This window comes from Pinus tabuliformis, chromosome 2_1, assembly GCF_031772625.1.
Source record: "Pinus tabuliformis cultivar Carrire ecotype Pingquan chromosome 2_1, CPIR1, whole genome shotgun sequence".
Classification (NCBI taxonomy): Eukaryota; Viridiplantae; Streptophyta; class Pinopsida; order Pinales; family Pinaceae; genus Pinus; species Pinus tabuliformis.
The window spans coordinates 803,942,210-803,963,208 of NC_142299.1; the positions used below are offsets into that span (position 1 = coordinate 803,942,210).

The 20,999-nt window shown below is 37.0% G+C and overlaps 1 pseudogene; it reads left to right on the forward strand.

Annotated features, from left to right (window-relative positions):
- Window positions 1-4,068: 4,068 nt before the first annotated feature.
- On the forward strand, window positions 4,069-5,648 carry LOC149203015 (putative protein phosphatase 2C 53 pseudogene; annotated as a pseudogene).
- Window positions 5,649-20,999: the final 15,351 nt, after the last annotated feature.

A 20,999-nucleotide genomic window follows, 5' to 3' on the forward strand; every position in this document is an offset into this window, starting at 1 on the left:
AGGAAAACAACATAGGGAAGAATTTCCTGTGCATGAAAATAAAAGAAAATGTGAAATACTTGAACTAGTGCATGTTGATGTATGTGGTCCAATGCAAACTAAGTCACTTGGTGGAGCATATTACTTTCTTATATTTATTGATGATAGCACTAGATACACCTGGGTGTACGTTATAAGGAACAAAAGTGACGTGTTTGAATACTTTAAAGAATTCAAGAGTATGGTTGAAAAGCAAACAGGAAAGAGCATTAAAATTCTTCAATCAGATAAAGGTGGTGAATACACTTCAGGATCTTTTATCAAATATTGCAAACAAAATGGAATTATGCAACAATTTACAGTACCACATACACCTCAACAAAATAGAGTAGCTGAAAGAGAGAATAGAACATTAGTTGAATGTGCTCGAAGTATGTTAAAAAGTAAAGGACTTTCTAATAGTTTTTGCGCTGAAGCCATTAATACAGCTGTATATCTTAAAAATAGAAGCCCTACTAAGTATCTTAAGCACAAAACACCATTTGAAGCATTTTATGGTTTTAAACCTAAAGTTAGTCATTTAAGGATATTTGGATGCAAGGTCTTTGCTCATATTCCTAAAGAGGATAGGAGAAAGTTAGATGCCAAAGCCATCAAATGTATTTTTATTGGATATTGCACTGATCAAAAAGCATATAAAATGTATGATCCAAGTACTCACGAGGTCTTTGCAAGTAGAGATGTTATATTTCATCAGCATATAGATAAACAAATAAAAGAAGATGAACATAATACATGGCAGTCTTATGAAAACTTTAAGGAAGAAGAAGAAGTTGTGGAATCAACTCAAGAACAAGAACACATTGACATCCCAAAAGACACATCAAGGAATCAAAGTCCACAAAGAAATGAAGGCACTCCACAGAGAATAAAAGGAGAAGGTACTCCACAAAGTAATGAACCTCTAAGAAGGTCAACATAACAAATTCAAGCCCCCATCAGGTATAAAGATTATGCTTTAATGTCTCAAGTAATGACTGTTTTTGAGCCCTTAAATTATGAACAAGCCAAAAATCATAAAGAATGGATGGAAGCTATGAAAGTAGAATATGACTTTATAATGAAAAATGAAACTTGGGAACTACCTGAAAATAAAGTCCCTATAGGATCAAAATGGTTGTACAAGACAAAATTTAATGCAGACGGTAGCATAGACAAGTATAAGGCAAGATTGGTTGCAAAAGGTTATTCACAAAAAGAAGGAATAGATTATTAAGATACCTTTGCTCCGGTTGCAAAAACGAATACAATCAGAATAATGATAGCATTGGCAACTAAATATGATTGGAAGCTACATCAATTAGATGTAAAGTCAGCTTTTCTAGATGGTGACTTAAAAGAAGAGATTTATCTTGTTAAACCAGAAGGATTTGTAAAAAAGGGTTGAGAACATCTTGTATGCAAGTTAAAAAAGGCATTATATGGACTAAAACAGGCCCCCAGATATTGGTATGAGAAAATTGACAAATTCTTCTTTCAGCAAGGATTTAAAAGGAGTAAAAATGATCCTAATTTGTATGTCAAAACAAATAGAAATGGGGATATAGTATTGCTCTCTATATATGTTGATGATCTAATAATAACAGGGAGTGCTGATAAATTAATTACAGATATAAAAATGAAGTTATCACAAGAATTTGAGATGAAGGATCTTGGTGAGTTGCACTATTGTCTAGGTCTTGAAGTATGGAGAAATGATGGGAGAACCATAATCACACAAAGCAAATATACAAATGAAGTACTAAAGAGATTTCATACGAATGGAAGTAAAGCAGTGAGTACTCCATTGGAACAAAATATCAAATTAAGAAGTGATGATGGAACAAAAGAGGTGAATGGAACATTGTATTGACAATTGGTGGGAAGTTCGAATTATCTCACTACCACCAGACCAGACATTGCTTATCCAGTAAGCATACTTAGTCAATTCATGGCTAAGCCTCATGAAAGCCATTGGACAACTGCAAAAAGGGTCCTTTGATACTTAAAGGGAACTATCAATTTTGGTATTGAATATACTAATGCTTGTAATGTTGAATTGACAGGTCATTTTGATTCTAACTGGGCTGGAAATCCAGATGACAGGAGATACACCACTGGATACGTTTTCAACATAGGATCGGGAGCTATATCATGGAGTAGTAAGAAACAGGCAACAATTTCCTTGTCATCAACTGAAGCAGAATATAAAGCATTATGCAGTGGCACCTGTGAAGCTATATGGCTTAGAAGAATAATTGAAGATGTTGGTGAAGGTTAACAAGAACCTACAGTGATCAGATGTGACAATCAAAGCACCATCAAATTGGGGAACAATCATGTATGTCATGCAAGGTCAAAACATATAGACACACAATATCATTTTGTAAGAGAAAAGGTCCAATCAAAAGAAATTTCTCTAATGTACTGTAATACAAATGAGAATGTAGCTGACATATTCACTAAGCCTCTTGGGAAGGCAAAATTTGAGTTTTGTAGAAGTAAGTTATGTGTTGTAGAAAATCAAGACTATAATGTAAGCCTAGCTGAGACTTAGACCAGCAGGCATGTCAATTAAGAGTATGTTTACAGTGTCTTATATATTGTATATGGTTGGAATTAAGGGGGAGTGTTGGAAGATATTAATTCCAACCACCCGCCATTAATGCAGTAGCTAGACACCTCTAGAGGATTCAACAGATATCTCGAGTGTTGGATAACTTCATCTAGAATTCGGTGGATGCATTGACAAATGGATAGCTTCCTGGAGAAGCCACCGCCCCACCGAACTCCAGAAGTTTCCTTGCTGTGTATAAAAACCTGTTCAAGCCATCAAATGAAGACAAATTCGGTGTTTTATGTGTTTAACTGTGTGATCTCTAATTCACGTTTCACCTCCTCAACATTGACCAAATCCTTTAACCCTTACCCAAATGGTTGTCTACGCGCACAATTTGTTTAACGAGGCTATAATTTTATTGGATGGTTATTCTTTTGGTAATTGGTTATTTTTTCAAAAAATTTGATAATATTAGTATTTTAATCATTTTTTTTTTAATTTAATAATATTAGTGCTTGAATTATTTCTTCGTTTTTAATAATAGAAATAAATTCAACACTTTTTAAAACTTGGAATACCCAAATCCCGACACTTGACCGTTACAAACTTAATTTCTCAAATATTTTTTCTTCACTTTATCAAAATCATACCAAACCAAAAATGTGACTTCGCTTTAACCATTTACAATTTAATTACAAAGTCTATAATTAAATGTCTATACAATGATATAGAATCGTATACTTTCCGCATTCGGTGAACATGTTCTTGAAAAACAAAGGACAATTGATGGTGATGGCATCCAGCACCTTGGGGACACAAGCTGTGGAACTCTTCACATGTAAGTACAATTTCTATTTATAATGAGGGTAACTCTGAGTATGTTGGACCTTCGTTCTTCCATTGCCACAGAGAGTATCTCTGAGTGGACCTTGGTCTTCCATTGCGGTTAGCGCTTTGATCAACCGGTGAATAGCATGATTCTTTCGGCAATATTGCAGTGACATAAATGGAGCATGTGGTTTATCTGGCTATCCTAGTTGTTAGGAATGAATTTAGTTTTATATTTAGCTCTTCTGCGTGTTGAGATGTCATTGCCTCCACCATGTTGTTCACATGTTAATCATGTTTCACGTTTATTGGGTTCTATGTTCGACGTGGAAAGACAGCTGCCATTGATGAGGGAAGCATCCCAATTATTAACAGCGACAACGTGAGCGCTTGCAACGTGCCATCAATAAATGCGTCTACTCAACCAAAATCCTTCCTCTTGCTCGCGTGACACGTCATCTCACTAACGAAACGCAATAAGGATTACAGCCTGTTCCACCCCAGAGGCAGGGTATTACGGATTGTAATTCACATCTCCGTGGCGAATTCGCGTACAGGGGGTGTTGACCAACGACACAACTCGATTTTGGATTCGATTTCAACGCTTGATTTCAATATAAATACTCACAGTAGAGCATCTACGATCCACAGCATCTGACGATCTCCAAACGAGACATTCAACTCAATTGTAACAACAGAGAGGGCAGGCTGCAAAAAGGGGGATTTATTCATTGCTGCGTGCGGTTTCCGAAGGCAACAACAAGCTTTGCCATCACCATCAACAGTAGCAGCAGCATCCATAGATTGTGAGCATGGCCTGCCTTTTAGCAGGAAATTCCCCCTCGCTCTTGGGGTCCTGCAAGTCCCCCTCTATACGCGATTCTGATATTGAAGTATGCGCAAGTTCCCATTGGAATCGTAGTTTCCAAACGCCCGGTATCGGCGACATCCAGGATAGTTTTGTGCGCGCTGGGCTGAGTTCTGTGCTGACTAACAGAAGCGATAATATGCTGTGGAGCGACAGCGGGAAGAGTACAGTCATGAAGGCGGTCTCGCTCAGTGTCAATGTCCCGGAGGGGAATGATTCGATTGCCCGCAAGTGCCCTTCGCCTTCACTAAAGAGGAAACGTCCGCAGAGGCTGGATATTCGGCCCCAGTTGCCGGGCATAAGTTCGCTGTTCTCAGCACAAGAGCAGGCAACGGAGGTCAATGTGGAGGGTCTCCATTATGCGGTTTCAAGCAAAAAGGGTCGGCGAGAATTGATGGAGGACACCCACAAAGCCATTCTCAATATTCATGGCGATTCCAAACAGGCCTTCTTCGGCGTCTTCGATGGTCATAGCGGTCGGAAAGCCTCAGATTTCGCTGCCGAAAATATTGGGCACAATATTGTGGATGCTATGCTGGCCATGAAAGATGAAACAGAGAACCTTCTCGAAGAAGCTGTTAGAGCCGGGTACCTAAAAACAGATGCAGAATTTTTGAAGCAGAATGTCAGCGGCGGTACTGCTTGTGCAACTGCTCTGATTATAGATGGTAACTTAGTGGTTTCCAATGCTGGGGATTGTCGAGCAGTTATTAGCAGAAACGGATCTTCTGAAGCCCTTACATGTGATCATCAAGCTGGGAGGGAGGACGAGCGACAACGGATAGAGAGTTTAGGTGGAATTGTGGACCTCCGCCATGGGGTTTGGCGAGTTCAGGGGTCTCTAGCTGTATCTAGGGCCATAGGCGACTCACACATGAAACAATGGATAACGGCTGAACCAGAGACTAGAAATATTGAAATAACTTCTGATTGCGAGTTTTTAATTTTGGCATCAGATGGATTGTGGAATATGGTCAGTAATCAAGAAGCAGTGGACATTGCCAGGCCTTTCTGCGTTGAGAAACAGCCTAATTTGACACCATTAGGAGACGGCCCTATAGCTGCTTGCAAAAAGCTTGTAGAAGTAGCAGTAACCAGAAAATCAAGAGATGATATTAGTGTGATGATAGTACAACTCAGACATTTTTGCAAGACATAAAATTAGTGTAGATGAGGTGAGGGATGACTGCAATCAAAAAGAAACCTTGATAACAACCCTCTGACCCAACTTGAGAGTTGGATTTTAAAATGACTCCGACCTATATTTTGATCATCAAGCAGTGGGAAGCATGAATTCTCCATTTTTTTATATATAAACACTTACATTTATTTTTGTACATCTTAGCTGGTCCAATGATTTTTTTTCACAATTAATCTTTCATTCAATTACAATTATCATATTAGTGTTGCCGCTGTGTTTAGCCTCATATTTATTTATATGACCAAGCTACGCGCCATCGGTGTTCTCAAGATATAGACTTTGGCGCATGTTACACACATTGTTTGTTTAAAGAAAAGAAAGAAGCAATGGAGCTTTTGGTTAGTCCGTAAAATGGAAGAACAGACTGAATTGTTATAAATGTTGATCTGTTACACATTTTAGCACGGCTAATTGAACATATCCGCTATAAGGAGATGCAATGAAACAACTTTACAAAATCAATCATTCAATGACGGTATACACATGCAGAAGCAACAACAGTGAGGGGAAATAATAGAGGGTAACTTGAATGGATAAAAAAGTCGTGGAAGCATAGGGAAAAGAGAGATGCAGATATTTGAGCTTCTTTCTTCAATGATTTGTTAGGTTTCACAATTTTTTCAAGTTCAGAGGTATTTTAGATTTAAAAACACAATCAGTTTGTATTTTAATTTTGATTATAAATTCGGTCTAATCTAGAGTTGGAAACCTAATTCTACAATCTAGTTAAACTGTATGCTCAAGGTAATTAATTAAATCGATTGTAAATTTTGTGCTAATGGCAACTAAAAAATCAAAGTGCTAAGTGGAAGTTTGAGTTTGATGATTTTAATAAATAAGTAGTAAATGTTGATAAGGCTGGAACGACAAACCATTTCAAGAGATGTAGTTTTCCGAAGAAACACTTATGATGCAAATATAGCCATTGACATTATTTTCTGATGTCAATATAGCAATTGGCATTCTTCACAAGAAAATATGAAAATAGATTTTAATATATGTGTATATGTTCAGCCTAACAAATTAATATTGTAACAAAATGACTCTTTGTTCAAAGATAACTGCGGGAAGTATTTAACAAAAAAATTGAGATATAACAAATTAATATTATAAGAAAATGATTCTTTGTTCAGGCCTGTTTATCAATAAGGAAAAATCCTCCTTGTTTCATAATGATTCAAATATGGAGATTGTTCTCTGGATATCTGATCTGATGAGTATTGCTCCTCTTTCAATAAAGCAAGGGTTTAAATACTTGGGTTTCTCCTTAAAGGCAAAAGGGAACTCAAATATGGACTGGCTATGGCTAATAGATCGGTTTTATAAAAGGATTTCAGCATGGGAGTTAAAATTTCTTTCTCTGGCTGGCAGATTCATCCTTGTACAGGCCGTCCTTACTCAACTTTCAGTCTATTGGGCTCATATTTTCTATCTCCCCGCTAGCACTATAAACCATATGAACAGATTGATTGCAAATTTCCTGTGGGGAGGCCATTCATTTCAGAACAAAATTCATCTTGTTAAGCTCTCGGCTATTTCGAAACCAAAAAGTGCCGGTGGATGGGGCCTGTTGGATTTGCGCACCTTCGGAAATGCCCTTCTATGTAAATCTCTTCATCGAGGTATCTTTGGCGACGGACCATGGAGTAAGATTATAAAGGCAAAATACCTTCGGGGCAAGAGTATTGAATATTGGTACAGGAGGCGGTCCATTGGTATCAGGAGGGGATCGTCGATTTGGCAGAGTCTCAGGAAAGTGCATCATTTCTTCATGAAGTATTTTAGCTGGAATCTTTGCTCGGGAGCTAGTATGCTCATTGGTTATGATCCTATTTCTTGTGCCCGGGAGTTCTCGTTTCCTCTGCCGTTGATCCTCACTTTTCATAGGCTGGGATGCTTTACTTGGGATAAGCTGATAAAAGAATGGTCTGGTCTATCCCCGGTTTGGAAAGATGGTGAAGACCTGCATCTCCCCCTTTCGATGCTCTCCCAGTGGAATTTGGTAAAAGCGAGCCTTTGTAGCTTTGGAATCACGCGATCAGGTACAAAAGATCTTCTGGTTTGGGGCCTCAAAAGATCCAATCAGTCAATGAGCGTAAAGATTATCTATGCTGATCTGATCTCTGTCACTGAAGGCAGTACTCAGTCGCAGTTTCCCCCCTGTCTCTGGAAGGCTGCATGTCCTCTCAAAATGATTATTTTCTCCTGGCTGTTATTTTGGAACAAAAATCTTACATGGGAGGTCCTTCAGAGGAAATCATGGCAGGGGCCGAGCAGATGTTCTATGTGCCTCAATGATGCGGAATCAAACCTGCACATGTTCTTTCAATGTGCTTCGTCTCTCAATATCTGGTATGATTTGTCTTTACAGTTTGGTTTTCCTTACATTATCTTCTCTTCTGTCCAAGATGCCTTCATTTGGTGGAGCAAACAATCCTCATCTTGGAGGTCGTTGTTTATCATTTCCTGTTGGTTCTTGTGGATCTGGCGAAATGATCAAATCTTCCAAGGTTCAGGGGTTCCCCTTCATGCCATTCTTCAGCGAATCCTGGCTTGCCATGAATCTTTTCATCAAAATGTCTGTTCGCCAAATGTGCCTGCAATATGATTCTGGGGTCTTTTTTTTTCTGCTCCGGTTTTGCTGGTAACAGTCTTTATATTTTTGGATCTCTGCTTCTAGGACGATCTGTCTGTTCCTATTTTCGTATGTGTTATCTGTAAATGAAAACATTATGTGGACTATCTCTTCCTGCTTCTGTATAAATCTGTGGCAATCCAGGTCATGTGGGCTATATAGATGTGATGTGTAGGTTTTTTTCCTGCTTCTGATATGGAGTTTTCGGACTATCCGTAAATGTATTTCCTTTTTTCAAAACATGTGGGGCTTCTTTTCAGCTGAATCTACAGCCTTATGTATGGAGGATCTTTATATTTTCTTAATATAAATCTATGTTGGTTTTTTTTCTCTGAAAAAAAAAAGTTTCAGAAGTATTTAACAAAAAAAAATTGAAATATAATAAAAAATTGTGTATGATTAAAAAATGTTCCAAAGGAGATTTTTCTATTTTGAATAGATAATTTATATTTTCAAAAAATTGATTAAAAGCCTAATTTCCTTTGTCTTTAGATTTCAACAATTCGGAGAAGTTTGCTACAAGTTTGAACAATGCCATGTTCCACTCCTTCCTTGAAATTTTCGAAAAATAGCAAATAAGTACTTCTTATGATTGTAAAAAATGTCATCATTCCTCACAATTAATATAAATATTTAAAAAGTGCATAAGTTTTTTTATAGACTTTGGAACCTATAAATCATTTGAATGTGATGTTGAACAAGTACTACAGGGAACCTTTGACCCTGCAGTTAAGTTAAAAATTATACTCTCAAAAAAAAAGATATAAGATCATTGTGTTTGAATTAGCTCAGAATTATCTAATGGGTCCATCAAATTTGAGCTTGAGTTGTAAATGGTAGGAATTTTGTAGACCCAAGGAAAATGGATATCCCAAAAACACTATTAAAATGGGTTTTTGTTATTCTTATTTTCAAGGATTTTAAATGATGGTGGTTTTCTTACAAATCTTAACAATAAAAAATTATTGCACAAATATCTAAATATCATGACATGAATATTGTAATTGTATCAAAAAATTATCCCAAAAAATCTATGAAGTAGTTATCCACATGACATTTTATTGTGCAAAGACTACACTAACACCTTCAAATTATGGTCCAATTAGAGGTTTTTTTTGTATATTATCAAAAAAATAAAAAAATGCATTGTTGTAGTAGCTATCCATGAGAGGAATTTTATGTTCCTCATTTGAACTACCATGGATTTGTTGTCGTTGCTACAATAACCTAAAAAATTTCACTACATTCAAATTTTGGAGCCTACTTCATCGTCGTATCTAGTGTCGCCTTGATCTTCGAGTCTCGTTTCAAATCATTCTATATGTTTCAAGTGTTCTTGGTCACCCTGATGTGTCGTCGCGTTGACTAGAATATATCTAGTGCACTTCATGGTCATACACCTTTGGTTGTTGTAAAACGACACTTTTGGTCGCAATCGCACACACTGTGTTTGTTGTGCTTTGGAAATGTATGTAAAATGGTGTTTTGTTATCTATTTATCATTGTTCAAGTTTGTATAAATTTTCTCAATGAGTTGGTATGTGTCGCACATGATTTTATGTCTAAAATGTTGAGAAGTGCTACAAGAAAATGTCAATTTGACTTTGCCTTAGTCAAATTGAGAAAAAATGAATTTCCACGTTAGCAAACAACTTGGAGGCAGTTAACTTGTGTGACATGGTTCTTTTCACTTAGTTAACTTGGTAAATTAGAGTTAGATGGCTTGGATTTCAGTTAAGCATGTGTGAGTGCTAAAGTTTAGTATTCCAGTTCATTTATATCTAGTTGAATTCAATTAAACTAGTTCTAATCGTTGGAGGAACTAGTGGAAGGTCAGTTGTGCAGTGGGACAATAGTTTAAGTTAGTGATCATCGAGTTAAATGATCAATCAACTTAAAATAACTATTGCATGTAGAGAATTCGAGTTCCTAACTATGGTGGAGATTCCAAGGCAGTGCAACAAGCAGTTGTAAACTAGTTTGAGTGTATAGGTGTTGCATGTAGTCAAATGATCAAACCTTGGGAATTGCACAATCAATTGGAGGAAAAGTCTTAAAAAATGGGGGCTAATTCTATAGGAATTGCGAAAGGAAATAAGGGCTCAACCAGAGGCATAAATTGACTAAGTCTGGGTCAGAGCTTCTCATTGAATAGAGAGATAAGTTATTCAATTGCAAGTTCAGCACAAACTGAGCTAGAAATTATAATACATCTCTATTCATTTGATTATTGCAAAGAGACTTGAGGTGTTTTTACCAATTGGGTTACCCTAGAAAACATATTGTGTGTGTGTTATTTCTTATTGCATGTCTAAGATTGTTGTTCTAAATTATGAATTGAATTTCGCGAATCAATAGAGTATAATTGTGTCTCTTGATTTAGATTAAAATTTCTTGAGCAATTGCAATTCTATCACCAAATTTCTACATGGTATCAGAGTAGGATTCACATTAGAGTAGGAATTTCGAAGTTGTTTCTCAAGAGGTTAGAATTTGTAGCTTCAGTGCACCAGGATCTCTTCAGAGTTGGGAAAATGACCTTCAATGGGTTGATATTAGAGTATGCCTTGGAAGGCAGCTTGAATTTCATTGCATGGAAGGATCACATGGAGGCGATGCTTCATGACAAGAATATTTCAAGATAGACATTGCAAAACCAGCATCAGTGGATGCTCAAAACCTAACACAATGGAAGAAAGATGTCGCAAAGGCAAGGAGAATAATCTTGGAGGGAGTGTAAGACCACATTGTTTCAAATCCCCACAGGAAAGAAAGTCCTTTTGCAATGTGGCAAACACTAGCAAATCTATTCCACAATAGTAGTGACCATAGAAAACTGGCCCTCGAAGACAACCTTTGAAATATTAAGATGCAAAAGAATTATACTATTTCATAGTAACTCAGCAGATTTACCCAAGTTCATGACAAGTTTGGAGGGGTTGGTGTGAATGTTGGAAAAGATGACCTGGTGAGCCTGTCTCTTCTAAGCCTTCCCAAAAGCTGGTGTAGGTACCAAGACTTGATGAATGGGAGTGAGAAGTTACCTAATTGGGAACGCTTGTGGTTCAATTTAGTACAAGAATAGATCTGGCGGAATACCAAACATGGAATCTCATCCAGGGGCAAGGATGAAGAAATTTTTTCATTGGTCTGAAAGGGAAAGAAGGGTAAAGGGAAGAAATCTCAAACCAAACCAGAATCCAACCAAGGGGGCAACCAAACTAAAATGATTCAATTGTCATGAATTCAGGAACTATGCTACAAAGTGTCCACACAAAAAGTCTTACAAGAAGTGTTGGGCATGGAATCCCCCCAAGGCATGTTTTGGGGCTCAAAGCCCAAGTTTTGACCGAGCCTTGTTGTAAAGCTCCACGAATCGCAGGTGTGGGGCGTGAAATTATGATAGAGTCACAGGGTTCTCCGCCCTAGTTTTGTAATGTAATGTTGGCTGGATAGACCTACCCATGGTCCGTGGACCATGGGATTATATAAATAGAGTGAGGCTCTAAGTGTATAAGAGAATCAACTAAGTAAGTAAGAGCAGGAGAAGTCTAAGTGATTGAGTCGTAGTGCGAAGTGTGTCTTTGGGCCGTAGAGTAGGAGAAGGCTCTGCAGCTGAGTGTGCAGAGGCCTAGTAGTCCGTAGCTGAGTGTGCGGACCCCTGCAGCTGAATGTGCAGGGCGGAGTCGAGTTTGTAACCAAGGAAGGAATTAATAAAGAGAAGTTTTATCATAATTCTGTGTATCTATTCTTGGGTTAATGCATGTTTGATATAATTTGCAAGTATACTTTTTATTTATTACAAGCACTTGTATGAATGGTTTATGTTGTTAAGTATAACTTGAAGCACGCAAGTAGGCTAAAATAATCAACTAACATTGGAATATCAGTAAGGTATTGGGTAATAACACAAGGGCGCAACGTTCAACCCTTGGGTAGCGCTGCGCGAAGGCAGTATACCAGGTTGCGAAGTATGGGAAAGTGCGTGAAGCAACCTGTGCACAGGGTCAAACTGCGAACCAGTCGAACTCATCAGACATCTCCAGGGTGCGGAAACCTGGTTCTACCACCCTCCCATACTACTTTGGGTGAGACCTCAGTCCGCACTCTGCGGAATGTTGCTGAAAGGGCCAGTAGTGCCAGGATTTGTTTGGCTAATTAACTCCGAACTTGGTTCAGGCCGCAATAAGCCAACAAGAAGAAATCAAGAGGAGCAACACGTGAGAGATTGGCTTCATAGTTTGAGCTAGACTTCACCCTTATCACATGCATGACCATCATTGTGATGGGGAGTGTGTGGTACTTGGACTTTGGTGCCTCATTCTACATGATGGGGAGTATAGATTTTTTCAATGACGTGGACGAGAAAGATCTCCAGATGCATATTGAGCTTGGGGATGATAGAAGGTACAATGCTACCAGGATTAATACAGTAACCTTTCAGAGGGAGTCGAGATCTCCTCTTCACCTCAAACATGGCATGTTTGTTCTAGGCCTAAAGAAGAATCACACCTCTATGGCAGTTTTGGAAGACTGTGGTTATGATGTGATCTTCAACAAAGGGAAATTATTCTTGAGACACATAGCCACTGGACAGGTGACATAGATCGGGGTTCGGGTGAAGGACCTATACAAGTTGGATGTGGAAGATAGTGTTGCATTAAGCAGTAAGGAAGAGAAATTGCACAACCACAATGTCGGTGAAATTTGGCACAGGAGGTTGGGCCATTTGCATCATGACACCTTGAAAATTATGCAACAAATAACCACTGGCCTCCCTAAAGGATCACTTGAGCAGCAAGATGTCTCCAAGGGTTGTATCTTGGGGAAGTATGTGAAATCCACATTCCATGAATGAGACAACAAAGCACATGCAGTCTTGGAAAGAGTCCACTCTAATGTTTGTGGAAATTTCTCGACAACCTCCACTGCCATACACAAATATTTTGTTATTTTTATTGATGATTTCTCAAGGAAGTGTTGGATCTTCTTCATGTGGAAGAAGGATGAGACATTCTCAAAGTTTGTAGAATTCATGGCACTAGTAGAGAAAGAGACTAGCAAGAAGGTGAAGGCTCTCATGAGCGACAATGAAGGTGAGTATGTTTCAAATGAGTTCAAGGATTTCTGTGCAAAAGAAGGCATTCGAAGAGAGTTGACAACACCCCACAACCCACAAAAAAATGGGGTAACTGAGAGAAATAACAAGAGCATTGTTGGATCTGCTAGAGCTATGTTACATGACCAAGGCCTACCAGTGCATTTTTGGACAGAGGCATGTAACACACCACTCTACTTTTAGAACCATAGTCCTCATTGGATTCTTGGTATGATTACACAGAAGGAGGTTTTCTCAGGGAGAAAATCAGATGTGTCTCACTTTAGGATTTTTGGAGCCTTTGTTTATTACCATGTATCCAAAGATTCGAGGAAGAAGCTTGAGTCAACAAAAGAATTGGGAGATTTTGTGGGTTACACCGAAACTCCGAAAAATTACCATGTGTACTTACCTTCCCTCAGAATGACAGTTGTGCAAAGGGATGTAAAGTTTGATGAGGAGAAAGTGATGTAGTTCTCTCTTGAGACGGAGCTTAAGATCCCACCAGAAGAGGATATTTTAGCTCCAAAGGAGGAGCCTCAGGAAGTTGTGGAGAAACCAAAAATAGAGGAATAGAGAGTGGAGACATCCACTCAAGCATAACCATCGAGAGAAGGGATAAAAAGAACTATGGAATCTGATATATTAGTGTAGGATGTGAGGGAGAATGTGCGAGCTCCTTCAAATTTGTGTAGACAAAGGAGGTCACCTAAGAGGTCCACTGGCTACATGGCTCTAATGAATGAGCTTGTAGAGACTGAGCCATCCTCTTTTGAGGAAGTAGTAGAGAAGTCTGTTTGGGTTGATGCAATAGTGTAAGAATACAAATCCATCATGAATAACGGTGTTTGAGAAGTGGTCCCAATACGTGTAAATAAATAAGTTATGGGTTCGAGATGGATCTTCAAGGTTAAGCATGTAGTAGAAAAAAGAAAAGAGAAGTATAAGGAAATATTTGTGGCCAAAGGATTTTCTCAAGTTGAGGGAATTGACTATGGGGAAACCTTTTATCTTGTAGCAAGGTATTCATCCATTACATCAATTCTTGCATTAGTTGTGCAGGTGGGGTGGGAGATCCACCAGATGGATGTAAAAAAAACATTTCTCAATCGTGTTATTGAGGAGGAGGTGTACATCGAGAAACCAAAAGATTTTAAGACATTTGATCGGGAGTATCATGTGTGCAGACTCAAGCAAGCATTGTATGGTCTTAAACAGGCACCCCATGATTTGTACACCAGGATTGACAATTATCTCACTAGTTTTGGCTTCACCAAAAGTGAAGCAGATGTGAACCTCTATCATATTTTAGTAGAAGGTAAATTGCTTATCATTGATTTATATGTTGATGATTTAATAATAATAGGTGATGAGCAGTTGATCAGCTCTTGCAAGGAGGACCTTGCAATGGAATTTGAAATGAAGGACATGGGTCTCATGCACTACTTCCTCAGGTTGGAAGCATGGCAAGGTGATGGGGACTTGTTTGTGTCATAAGGCAAGTATGCCAACGAGATACTACAGAGATTTTGCATGAAGCATTGTAAAGCGATGGAAACACCTCTAATGACCAACTAGAGCAAGTAAACTGCCACTTCAGCTGAAGAAGTGGATGCTACCATTTACTGGTAGTTAGTGGGTTCATTGATGTATCTTGTGAACACACGACCATATATGTGATATGTATTCAAAAAACTGATCCAAGTTATGGTTAGGCCAACAAAATTATATTGGAAGGCATCTAAGCATGTTTTATGGTAACTCAGTGGTACAACTCAATATGGTTTATGGTACAGACAAACAGAGGGAGTGAAGCTACGTGGATTCACAAATGTATATTGGGCAAGGAGTCCATCACACTGAAAGAGTACATCAAGTGGAATTTTTAGTGTTGGGTCCACAACGGTTTCCTGGTACAACATGAAGCAAATATTTGTGGCACTTAACTCGATAGAAGGAAAATACATGGATGCAAGTCAAGTAGCATGTGAGGTGATTTGGATGAGAAAGATACTTGTGGGAATGTTTGGTCAGATGATGGATCCAACGGTGATCTATTGTGATAACCATAGTTGCATTATTCTCTCTAAGAATATGGTATTTCACAATCAATCCAAGCATATAGATATCTGGTATCATCATTTACGAGATTGTTTGCAAAGGCAGATAATGTTGCTACAATACATTCTGATAGAGGAACAAGAAGCTAACATATTGACAAAGGCTTTGTCAAGAGGGAATTTCGAGTTCCATAGGTGCAGGATATGGGTGGTTGATAATTCCTTTCTTGCTGAGAGGGAGTGTTGAGAAGTGTAGAAAGAAAATATCAATTTGACTTTTCCTTAGTCAAATTGAGAAAATTCGAATTTCCACATCGGAAAACAACTTGGAGGTAGTTAACTTGTGTGACATGGATCTTGTCACTCAGTTAGATCAGTAAATTCGAGTTATAGGGCTTGGAGTTTAGTTAAGAATGTGTGATTACTAAATTTTAGTAATCAAATTCATTTATATCTAGTTGAGTTCAATTAAACTAGTTCTAACAGTTGGAGGAACTAGTGGAAGGTCAGCTGTGCAATGGAACAATAGTCTAAGTGAGTGATCATCAAGTTAATTGATTAATAAAACTAAAATAACGAGTGCATGTAGAGAATTTGAGTTCCTAGTTGTGGTGGAGATTCCAAGGAAGTGTAACAAGAAGTTGTAAACTAATTTGAGTGTACAAGTGTTGCATGCAGTTAGATAATCAAACCTTGGGAATTGCATAATCAATTGGAGGAAAAATCCTAAAAAATAGGGGCTAATTTTCTAGGAATTGCGAAAGGAAATAGGCGCTCAAGTAGGGGTAAAAATTGACTAAGTCTGGGTAACTGGTTCCCATTGAGTAGGTAGATAGCTTATTCACTTGCAAGTTAAGCTTAGACTGAGCTAGTAATTATAATATATTTGAATTCCTCTGATTAATGCAAAGAAGCTTGAGGGAGCTTTCCCAATCGGGTTCCCCTAGGGAAAGTAATGTGCATGTGTGTTATTTATTATTGCATGTCTGGGATTGTTGTTCTAAATTGTGAATTGAATTTCGGCGATCAGTAGATCGGAATTGTATCTCTTGATTTAGATTAAAATTTATTGAGCAGATGAAATTCTATCACCAAATTTTCACATAAAGTCATTGTGTTCACTCCTTGTTCTATCTTCTAGACTTAGAAAAAATTCGGTTGTAAAGTGAACCATTAAGGCAAGGAGCATGAGCACACTCTTAAGCCTTGATCAGAATCCTTTATTGTTTGGAAGTGCACCCTGCGCTCTATCAGATGGTTGTTAATGGATTGAAAAATGAAGGTAAAGACACCAATTCTAGAATCAATGATCAACAAAGAGAATTGATGTCTGAAGGTGAAGATGAGGTTAATGAAGAAAATTTAAGGGATCAAAATGAAGGGAAATATGGGGTGTCTGTTAATGGTTTGAGAAATGGTAGTAAAGAAAACGAGTCTAGAATCAATCATCAGTCATTTGACATTGAAAGTTCAAGGATGAGAAATGGAGGAAATATTGTTTCGAGCAGTAGGTTAAGCTTTGAAAAAATTCATCCCATTTAGAAAGAAAGTCTTGATTCTGAAGATGGAGAAGAATGTTTGGGTGATCAAGTTTCTTCATCAAAGGATGGTCCGTCTCGTGTGAACAAATCCTACCAACAATATCATGATGAGTACATACATAGTCAAGAAGAGTATGAAACCAATTATACTTTTGAAGATAAGGTTGAACCCCAATTGAAGAGGTAGATATCTATCATAGTATCAAATTCAAGTGAATAGTATTTCTCCCATAAAGCTAGTTAGCCAATGTTTTATGACTCTGATGATGATGAAGATGAACACCAGATAAATTTCTCTAGTAGTCTGAGTTCCCAAGGTACACTTGGGAGTTATAGAAACTTTTGAAAAGGAGGTTCCCTAATCCAATATTTTTAGCACTTTTGGTAATCAAAAGCAGTTTAATAACGAGAATGATGTGTATGAAAAGGTTTTCAACAGAAAAAAATACCATGATCAAGATTTTGCAGATGAAATCCAAAGAGTTCCTAATAGTTATGGATCTAAAATAACGACTATCCATCCTAGTAAGAGTTATTGGAGGTGAAGGGCATCTATTTATGTCGAGCATGCAAAGATCAAGGCCATGTACACCACATGAAACTAAAATTGATGATGAGGTGAAGCCTTTGAATGATGGAGCATTTAATCTTGAACACCATCTCAAAAAATCCATTCTAGACTCCCAACCTGAGCAATTCTCCTCATTAGAGACACTTGAAACACAACACTAGACCTTCTTGAATGGAAGATACATGCTTACATAAAGAGTAATTAATACATGTCTTCAAGACTTAATTTTCCAACTTTTATTTAACGTGAAGGAATTGAAATGAAGGGAAATATTATTTAAGGAAGGCTTACACAAAAATGACTAAGTGAATCAGCTCTCTAAAAGAGGAGTGGGCCTCATAAGCCTATAATTTTGCATTAGGTATGGAGCTACTAGGTTTCGATCCCTATATTTTGATTTCTTGGATCATATTAAAATGTATAAGAAAAAACAATTGAAGACCACTTTCTGTGCAGATCGAAGCTTTGAAAGTGATTGGAGTTGATGAAGTTGTTTTGGAAATCAATTACCAGCCTGAGGTACATAGATAAGTATGCATAACCTTGTTTTCTCTGCTAATTTCGTTATATTGGTTTTCTTGTTTTAGGATTTTGCATAATATAGCCTTGCAAAGGAATAATTTTGGTGTAATAAATACTTGTGCATTTTTGGCACTTGATTAAAAATTCCTATTTTGTCATCTTTAATTAGTTGGATTGGGGTTTCCAAGGGAAAGATTTGATATAATTAGTTTTGTAGAATTGTTCAATGCAAGTAATGTTAAGCTTTCTGAAGAAATTTGAAGAACATATTTGGATTCAAATCTAATCCAAATAACATGCAATGTAGTTGTATTTTTGTATATTCATGTTAATTGTTTTTAAAAATCTAGTGAAACGTGTATTTACGTGTTTGTTATGTCTGAACAATGAGAAAAATGGTTTTTTTGTTCCATGTCGATGAACCATCAAAGTATGGAGTGGTTATTCTTGATGAAGAAACTGGTCGAGTTGACATATTTGTGGAGAAGCCTAAGATCTTTGTTGGAAACAAGATCATTGTAGGGATTTACCTTCTGAATGCTAGTGTTCTAAATATGATTGAGCTGAGACCCACTTCAATTGAAAAATAGGTGTTCCCAAAAATAACCAGTGATAAGTAGCTCTATTCCATGATATTTCCCGGATTTTGTATGGATATAGGGTAACCCAAGGATTATATTTCAGGACCAAGGCTTTACTATGATTCTTTGAGAAGAAATTTACCCAAGAAATTATCATTTGGTGCTCACATCATTGGAAATGTGATAGTGGATGAGATTGCATCACCAAGCCAAAAAATTTCATGTGATTGTTCAAATAAATCAACAAGGAATCTTTGCTTACTTGGATGATTATTTAGTGTTGCCATTTTTATATGTTGAGGTTGCAGTGGAGAAGATTATTTTTCTCTCTCATGTTTATCTTGAGAATTGTAGGATACTCTAGAGGTTGCATGATCTCTAGTTTTGGATTTTGGATTTGGTAATCAATGCCATGTAAGTTGTTTGTTTCTTCCTATAAGAGATAGCTTTGAAAATCCTATTAGTGAATGAAATTGGTTTTATTTTATAAATGAAATTTTCTCCATTTCTAAAAAAGTTTTTAATTTTGTAAGATGACTTCTTTGAAATTGTTATTTTTATCTGGATAATGCCTGAATTTGAAGTCAAAGAGAAATATACATGGGAAATATGGTTAGAAAATTTTATCTTTATCTTTCTTGTATATTTTTTTTATTATTAAAATACTCTAGGGAGTTATGTAGGTTGAAAGCTAAAACACGTTCTTAGAACTATTAGGTCTACAAGAGGAATGGAATGTATGTGAAGTTCTTGTATTTTTGGATTGCAACATAGCTTAGTTTGAAGTTTGACTGGATGGGTATATTACTCTTATGTGATGATAGTTTTAGTTGGTAGTAATATTTATAATGATATCAAATGTTTGGCATTTTCTAGTAGCACCAAGCCAAAAATTGTCATGTGACTGTTCAAAGAAATCAACAATGAATGTTTTCTTGGTTGGTTATGTCATCATACATAAACACAATAATATTATACCTCTTTTAATGATTTGATATGCATGGCAAACATAAGCCTGTAAACGATTCAACACCTAGCAGAGTTACGCTAAAGTTACGAGTAACATAAATTGAATGCATCAAGAGTTTGCAGTATTCCTATAATCACAATCTTGCACTACATGGACATCTCTATGTAACTTGAAGACCAAATAACAAACAAAGGTATAGAAGTTGGAAGCATAGTTTTGGCATCTTTAGATCTATACACATATTCTTTGTGCCAAAGGTGCTTTGAAAAGTATGGTATATTAGGTGCTTTGGGAAAAGAGTGGTATCTACTCTACCAAAATCATCAACACAGTACGTCTAGCCTCATCCTATGAAGTTAATGCCATGTAGGTGAGGAAGGAAAGAAAAATAATGAAATTACAGTGAGTTGCGTAACACTCCCCCAACCTCACCAGTGACCCTATGCCTATGCAACTATTTATCCTTATAAATAATATATAGCCAAATGTATCAAAGCATATATGATTCAATTGTAGATATATCTAAAATTGAGTTGGACATGTGTTCTTAATTGTCTTCCTAGAAACATAGTAATTGCTTCATTACCTTACATGTTAGATTTAACCAACTTGCATTATCTAAACCTTAGTATGATCTACCATGCAGAAAATCACCTGATGTCTATAGTTTAAATATCCAAAAGATCTAGCGAGGAGAAGAACCTAATGGGTTCCAATATTTTCATCTTCACAGTATGTGGATATTAGAACCTTTCTATCAAAATGGAATCCATATGCATCAAAAATCCCATGGAATCCCACAAGGCAAAATAAGAGAAAAATACACACAAAGAACATGACAAAACCCATCTCAGCTACCCTTCCCTTCAAAGGATTCAAAATTTCTTTTTAATTTTGGAGAGAACATGAGCATTAAATTTATAGAAATTTCCTCCCCAATATGTAGAAGATTAAGATTTAATAACCTTAAGGTAATTGTTAAAATAGGTAAAAAACTGCATCGTAGGGGCCTATGGGAGGTCCCTACACCGATTTGATAGTTTGGTTAAAGGTACAGTCCATGCATAAGAATTAGAGGGGTGGAAAACTATGAGAGTTACTGGTATGTTGTCTCAATTATGAATCGAAAATCCCTCTTTTAAAATTTTAATTATTTTGTGGGTTTTGATGGATATCTTAAGATTCCAACCTGACAGGATTTTATCAAAAAGAATATTTGTTAGATTATTCCTTGCCTATGTAGTCTTGCATGACATGAAATATCACAATGAGAACCAAAAAGACAATCTGGTAGAAAATAATTGGTTGAATTGGTGAAAATGGGCACCCACCTTGGGAATGCCTACATAAAAATCACTTTCGTCAAGACGGTTGATAATAATTCTTGGTTAAGGATTTTCAGGATTGTTGGCTATGTCATCATACATGAACACAATAATTCTCTAACCTTTCAAGCTGCCTCTTTTAATGATTTGAGATGCATGGAAAACATCAGCATGTAAACGAGTGATTCAACACCTAACAGAGTTATGATAAAGTTCTTATT